The following is a 7241-nucleotide window of genomic DNA, read 5'->3' as shown; positions in this document are numbered from 1 at the left end:
GGTCAGGACACTGGAAGGGCTGGGCGGTCAGACTAGAGGGGGTGAGCCTGCACCCTCCTCAAGGGTGGCTAACTGCAGAAGGAAGGAAATATTGCTCTGTAGTGAGCCTTGCTGTGGCCTCCTAGGAGTAAAGAAGTCTCACGCACAAAGCAGGCATGTTCAAAAGACCCAAGAGGTGAAGTCTGGAACCACTTATCTTCTGTTTTCCGGATCATGGGTCAGGCATATGCACTCCCCGGGCAGCTTCCTCCTCTGCTCCGGAGAGTCTTCTTAGAGTTGGACTTAGAGCTGAAGGCAAGACCTCAGCTCCCCAGCCCACAAGATCTGCATGTGGTGGACATAGAGGAACAAGCAGGTGGTCAGCACATTGATTCTCACCAGGCCTCTCTCGCTGTCCACATGGTGGGATGAGGAGAAGGACCGTGGGCAGAGGCTTCAATGTTCATGGAGCACCTGGAGATGGAGGGACAGTCCAGGAAGACCTGCAGGCGTGGACTGAGAGCAGAAGATGGGACGCCACGGGAGCATTAATGATGGTAAAATTTCCCCCCGCTGCAATAAGGACCAGATAGGCTACCCGTCCCAAGAGTTCTAAATGCTATGAGGCACTGAGACAGAAAGGGGGTTTTGTTCTCAGCAGTCATGTTCCTGAGAAGGCCAGAAGATGACTGCCTTGGCAGGTCCTAGAGGACAAACTTTAAGGAACCCTGCTTGGGCTGTGAAGTGTAAGGTCAAATCTCCCTGCCACTCCAAGGGAGAAAGTGGAGAAGGACAGCCCCAGGAGCAGTGCTACCCTACCCTTCAGGGTCACTAGAAGTCAGACTTACCTTGATGGCAGTAGCTTTGGGCTTATAAAGACAAATAAGAGCTCAGAGCCAGTCACTGCCTGACAGGTTCTCAAAAGAAGAAGGACAGGCAAAGCCCAGCAGATGAGCTGAAGCCCCACTAAGGCAAGGGGACTCCAAGCCCCCACCCCACTCTGCCTGAAAGGCAAACTTCTTTGGCATCACCAGCCTGCACACTCCAAACTGCTCCCCTGTAGGCTGTTGATGCACCATATGCTGCTCTTCTGTCTTCAATGTAGTCTAGCCATGAATTGATACTCAGGATCATCTGTCCTTTGCTTCTGAACAACCAGAATGCAATAAACATGGTGCTTCCTGTCCGTCACATGCCAAAGCCATCTGGGGGCCCAGAGAACTGACTCAGATGGGAGGGCAGTGTCCCTGGTACCCAGCCACAGGCCAGTCATCCCAGGGGTGGTGCATGCGAGGCTGGGCAGGGAGGGAATGTCTGCTCCTGTCACCGTTGACTGGCTCTGTGGAAGTCTTCCCCACTTTCTTTCTTTCTTTTTCTTTAAAAATCATTGTATTGGGGGCTCTTACAGCTCTTATAACACTCCATACATCGATTTCTCAAGCATATTTGCACATATGTACAAAACATTTTCTACTTGAGCCCTTGGTATAAGCTCCTCCTTTCCCCCCTCCCTCACCCTCCTACCCTTGTGTATCCTCGATCAACTATAAATTATTGTTATTTTCATATCTTACACCATCTGCTGTCTCTCTTCACCCACATGTCTGTTATTCATTCCCTTCAGGAGGGGGACACTATATATCTAACCTTGTGATGGGTTCCCCCTTTCTCCCCCTTCTCCTCCCAGAGCATCTCCCTACTTGCCTAATATTGCTACTCTCACTACTGTTCCTGTGGGGTTTATCTGTCCTGAATCCCATGTGTTGAGAGCTCTTATCTGTACCAATGTGTGTTATCTGGTCTAGCCAGATTTGTAAGGTCGAACGGGGTCATGGAGGTGGTGGTGGGGCAGTCATTCAGGAACTGGAGGAATGATGTGTGTCTTCTCAAGTCTTCCCCACTCTCAAAGTGACAAGACAACGAAGCACCCACCTCCTTATTGACTTTTGTTTTGAGTTTTTCTTTATTCTCTTGACTAATAATAATGAACAGAATTTGGGGCCCCAAACCACTTCAAAGTGCCTCTTTTCTTTGTTCACTATACAAGGAGCGGCAAGAAACACCAAGAACCCCTGTTTGTAAGTAGGTATGATTTCTCCATCTGCCAAGCAGACCTCTAGCTCCTCCCCCTGTGGGCAAGTGAGCCTGAGGTGGTAGACATTGTGCTTGTTGCCCGTGCCCTGGGGACTGCTGACTGAAGCTCTCCACCGGACTCTGCAGCCTTTTCCGTGTGTTCTGGGCTCTGCTCCCATCTCCCCTGGCCACACCGGTCACAGCAGGCCGTGAAAAGCAGTGCTGTCATCCGCATCTGCTATCGTGCCTACTGGAGAGGGAGGATGGCCCTACCTCCCATCGATCGATTCAGAGCTCCTTAAGAGGTAAGCCATGATGGATTGTTGCTAATGAAAAAATACATAAAAAGAAAGCTTCTGCACTTACCTGCAATATCACCATTTAACCAAGTATTTTCATGTTTGTTTCATCTTTTGTTGAGACATAGTCATGTTAAATAGCCATCAACAAACTATACATGGAACATCCCACTCTACTTGTTTTAGGTTGCTCAAAGTATTACTTCACATCGCTTGCTGATATTCCATTGAGCGGCTATATTGTAGCGCACTTGACCTTTCCCATCACTGGACAGTTAAGATTCCACATTGTGTGAGTGCAGTAATGGATATCTTTGGATCTAATGTATTTTCTGTACTCAAACCTTCTTCGTGGGGTAAATTCCTGAAAGAGAAATTACTGTGTCAAGAAGAACGAGTATTGATGTTACTGTTCTGTGCCATTGAGTGTGTGTCAACTGATGAAGACCCTGTAGACAACAGAATGAAGCACGGTCTGGTCCTGAACTGTGCTCACAATGTGAACCCATTGTTGCAGCCGCTATGTCAGTCTATCTGGTTGAGAATCTTCTTCCTCTGTGCTGATCTTTTTAGAAAGTGTTTCCTTAAAGGACTTTCTGGTTTATACCGTCACCATAAATGCACAGCATACTAGTTCCACTATACTGTATGCTGTCGTCTTGAGCATCTCTCCTAAATACAAACAGTGGTGTTGCTGATTTTTCAACCAATTCCAACTCATTGCTGTCGAGTTGATGCCGATTCTTATCAACCGACTCTGTAGGACAGAGTAAAACTGCCCCTGGGGTTTCGGAGGCTGTAAATCTTTATGGGAGCAGACAGACTCACCTTTCACCCACAGGATGACTGGTGAGTTCAAACTGCTGACCGTTTGGTAGGCAGCGTAATGCGTAACTCTGTGCACCATCTGGGCTCCCTTGCTTGTCTTTGCATTTCATAGAGAAAGAGGAGCCCTGGTGGGGTAGTGGGTTACACATTGAGCTGCTAGCCCCAAGGTCAGCAGTTTGAAACCATCAGGCCCTCTGTGGAAGAATGATGAGGCTTTTCGCTCCCATAATGATTTGTAGTCTCGGAAACCCACAGAGGCAGCTCAACTCTGTCCTACGGGGTCACCGTGAGTTGGAATCCACTTAGTAGCAGTGGATTTGTTTTTTAAAAATAAGGAATGGTCGACATTTTTATTTGCCTGTTCATAACATATCTTCTTATGCGATTTCTTGGCTGGTGGCCTTTATCAATTAGTTGGACACCACACAATGTAACTTTTATCCGTATTGTTTTCTACAGATCCCTCTGGGATTGCCTTATTATAGTTAATGCTTAAAGATTTTCAGTTTTTGTTTTTACCCTGACACTTGCACATAATGGGGGATGTATGAGAGAGGAAGAGACACAGAGAGTCTGCTGAAAAGTCCCTGTTGTCCCAAACACCACAGTCAGTGGAGAAGATTGCTGAGAGGACCTTCAGCTCAGCTCAGTCCAGAAGGGAAGGGAGGAGGCAGAGGGCCCCGGGCAGCACAGCGCACACACCAGGCCCATGCACCAAGGAGAGAGAGATCCCAGGCCATTCAGGGACTTGGTGGAGATTTTAGCCTGGAGCTTGGCAGGAAAGAGACTGCAGCGAAGAATTTAAAGCAGGAGGTTGAGATGGTCCGATGATCCTGGGTATGAAGTATTGCAGCTATCATTGAGATAGCTAATCTAGCAAATCTCAGACCAGCCGTGGTTGAAAGCGATGAGATTAGAAATGAGAAGAAAAAGTAAGACATGGCCCGAGTTCCCAGAAAAACAGAACTGTCAGCCTTCCCATTTGGCAGCAGTGAGTTGCATTCCCACTAGAACAAACATTAGGAGAACATGTAGCTATAGAGGATAAAAGGGAATTATGTGAATGGAGTCGGCTTGGTTTATTAAAATGTATTCATGCAGCGCATACTTGAATGGCGTTTAAAGAAGTGAAAATAATAGGTCTTGATTTGGAAAATGCTACCACAACTAATGACATTGTCCTTGCAAATCAAATCCAAAGTGGGTCAAAGGGATGAAAAAGGAAAGTCACTAATAGGCTTTAATGCATTCAGCAAGGAGTGTTTGCTACTTCACAACGGGCAGACACATCAGTGGGCTCATAGGGGAAACGAGAGCCTGGATGTGCATAAACTCAATGATGATCTGAGCCATTGCTCAAAACCACCCCACCCGCCACTGTCCCCACCACAATGCGGCTGTGCCCCAGCAGAAGGCCTGGTTTCCAGCAGCGCTGGTTAGAATGTCCAAAGATTTCATTAAAACTAGACTTCTACCAAATCAAAGTGCCTTCCTCCCTATGATATGTGTGGGTGCTAATCGAATTTATAATTATATGGGATTAGGCAACTTCCCTCCCATTAGGGAACAAGCCGAGAAGCGGGTTGAGAAAGGTATTTCATCGAGCGCCACACATCACTTCCCTTCTGGCAACCTGACACAGATCCCAAGAGCAGGCTGGGAAGCGTACATTAAGTTGCTAGTATCTGGAGCATTCACTTGATGCTCGTTGGGAGGTAAAACAGCCTTTTCGTCCCATTCTGAGTGCTGTGACACCCCTTCATCCATTGGCTGTGAGAAAGCCTTTACGTTGCTTGCTGGTCTCTGTAGAGAAAGACCCTGTGATTCGGTTGGGGAAAGGGGTATCGCCTGCTTTCTGAAATATCTTCTTCAGAGTGTTCTTGCCAAGGGCCCTCTCAGTAGGGAGAGCCCCCTCTCCCCAGGATCCTCTGCCCCTTTGGTGGCTACATTTGGCCAGAGCCCGCTGGCTTGGCCCTGGGCCCTTAAATCTCACAGAACGTCTTCCTCCAGTAGCCTTTCCCTCTTACTTAAACCCTCCACCCCACCCCCTACTTCCTGACTGAAAGAAGAAGTCGGGGCTCTGAATTTTTTTCTTCTGTCAAAGGGGACAGCACTTGTCCCTCTCCCAGTGGAGGGATAATTACCAGCTACCAGGGCAGAGCTTCGGGCTTTAGGATAAGAAGTGATCAAGCAATGGCAGCAGTGGGGAGATGCGCTCCCCAGAGAAGAAACCCCCAAGGTTTCTGCCTGCCCTGGATGAGTTTCACCGATGGGGGCCCGGTGGCTCAGTGACCTCAGCCCTTGGTCCCTTGAGGACTCTGACCTTTAGGAGAATGATCCATCTGGCTGGCCTCCAGTGTCTACCAAAAAGGGGGCCTAGACACTGTCGCCACTGCCCCCGCTGCAGAGCAGCCTCTGGGTGGGCTGGGGGCAGCGCAGGCCCTGCAGGGAAAGCTGCTTTAAAATGGGCGAGGGTTCCCAATCGGCCTGCATGCTCCCCTCTGTGAAAATCAGGACCCCTTGAAGTAGCCAGTGGCCTGTGGTTGAGGCAACACTGACTGCCTGCCTGTGTCCCAAAGAGCCTGCACCTCCACCCTCCGGGTGTGACTGCTACCCTTCCCAACGGGGAGGTGACACCCACGGAGGGGTAGGTGCACATGGCATTTAGTGCTTCTGAATTATGTACAAACTAGTATCGTGTGTGTGATTATGACGTGCTTCATTTTTATGCAGCGTCTACGAGAACAATTAGATGAATATCAAACATAAGCTCTTGAGAGTTCATCTTTACAGCTATCCAAGCACCGTTGCTTTTAGTGCAAGCTTATTTACCATATTACTAACATTTATTACTAATGTTAAGCCCCTACCTACGTCTAATTATGAACAGTTTTCACTGGTGTACACTACCCTTATCTCATTTATCCCGCCCGGACACACACATACCAGTCTTATAAGGTCCGTCTTATTCCCATTGGACAGTGAGGCCCCTGGGACCCAGAGCCGGGCCATATGCCTGGTGTGCAAGGTCTCTCAACTCTCTCTTCTGGCTCCAGCTCCAGCACCCTCTACTTGGTCAGATCAAACACCAGTGATCCAGGGCTCACGGGTCAGGACTTTCATGGTTTTAAGACAAAATGCCATGTGTGGGTGTGAAGGTAACTAACTCTCCCACAGTAAAACTCTATCCCCACTGTCACCCCTGCAGACCATCCTACCCAGGCTTCCAGGACCAGGGCCTTTCCAGGGCTGGAGCTGGCCTGTAACTCTGAGCTGAACACCACTGACACAACTGGCCACCCTTTCCCAAACCTCAGGACCCGAGGGGCAGCTCAGGCCACCTGAAGCCATCTGGTGCGCTAGTACATATTTACTGACTTATAATGAGAGGCTTAGAACTTTGCATGACCAGAATCTTTTGGCCTGTGTACAGTGCGGTGCTGTTATCCATGGCTCCATGATCCTTTTGGTCTGGCTCCGGGTCTTGTTCACGATCCTCGAGGCTTTCCCAGGGCCCTCTTACAGGAAGTGTCTGCCAGGGACTCCCCACTTTCTCTTTCAGGGAAAGAGCAAAGGTAAACACAACAGTTCCTGACAACACACGGGTCAAACAGAATGAGAAAAGCGAAAGTGCGTGAAAGGACCGACCGACCGCATCACCGGTGGCATCGACCTGCCACTTAGAAGACGGGGGGCACAGAGAACAAGAGCTCTTCGACTCCACAATAGGGCATGGCCACCCAGCCAGAGCTTCTCTGGGTTAGAAATTCTGTTCTTTCCATGCATAACACCGCAAGACATTTTAGTTTTAGCCACAGCCAAAAAAAGAGAAGAAGCTGTTTTCTGGAGACTTGGCTGTAAGTACAGAAGAGAGCCGAGGGAACGTTGGACAAGTGGGGAGGGTCTTTCATGATAAACGAAGTAACTGCCACGGCAGTGGGATGGAACTAATCTGATGAAGATTTGAAACTGAAGAGCTGATGCAGATAGCAAGAATCAGGCCCTGCCATGCTGGCGAGCGCAGTCCACGTGATGATGTGACAGGGAGGCAGGCAGGGGCGG

The 7241-nt window shown here is 49.0% G+C and overlaps 1 pseudogene; it reads left to right on the top strand.

The window, feature by feature from the left end:
- The first annotated feature begins 213 nt into the window (after positions 1-213).
- Positions 214-7241, top strand: part of LOC101660727 — a 19567-nt pseudogene continuing 12539 nt past the window's right edge.

This window comes from Echinops telfairi, unplaced genomic scaffold, assembly GCF_000313985.2.
Source record: "Echinops telfairi isolate 266 unplaced genomic scaffold, ASM31398v2 ScPeMD7_1;HRSCAF=3_0, whole genome shotgun sequence".
NCBI classification, from domain to species: Eukaryota; Metazoa; Chordata; class Mammalia; order Afrosoricida; family Tenrecidae; genus Echinops; species Echinops telfairi.
Note: the sequence above shows the minus strand (reverse complement) of the source record. Positions and strands in the feature narration are given on the sequence as shown.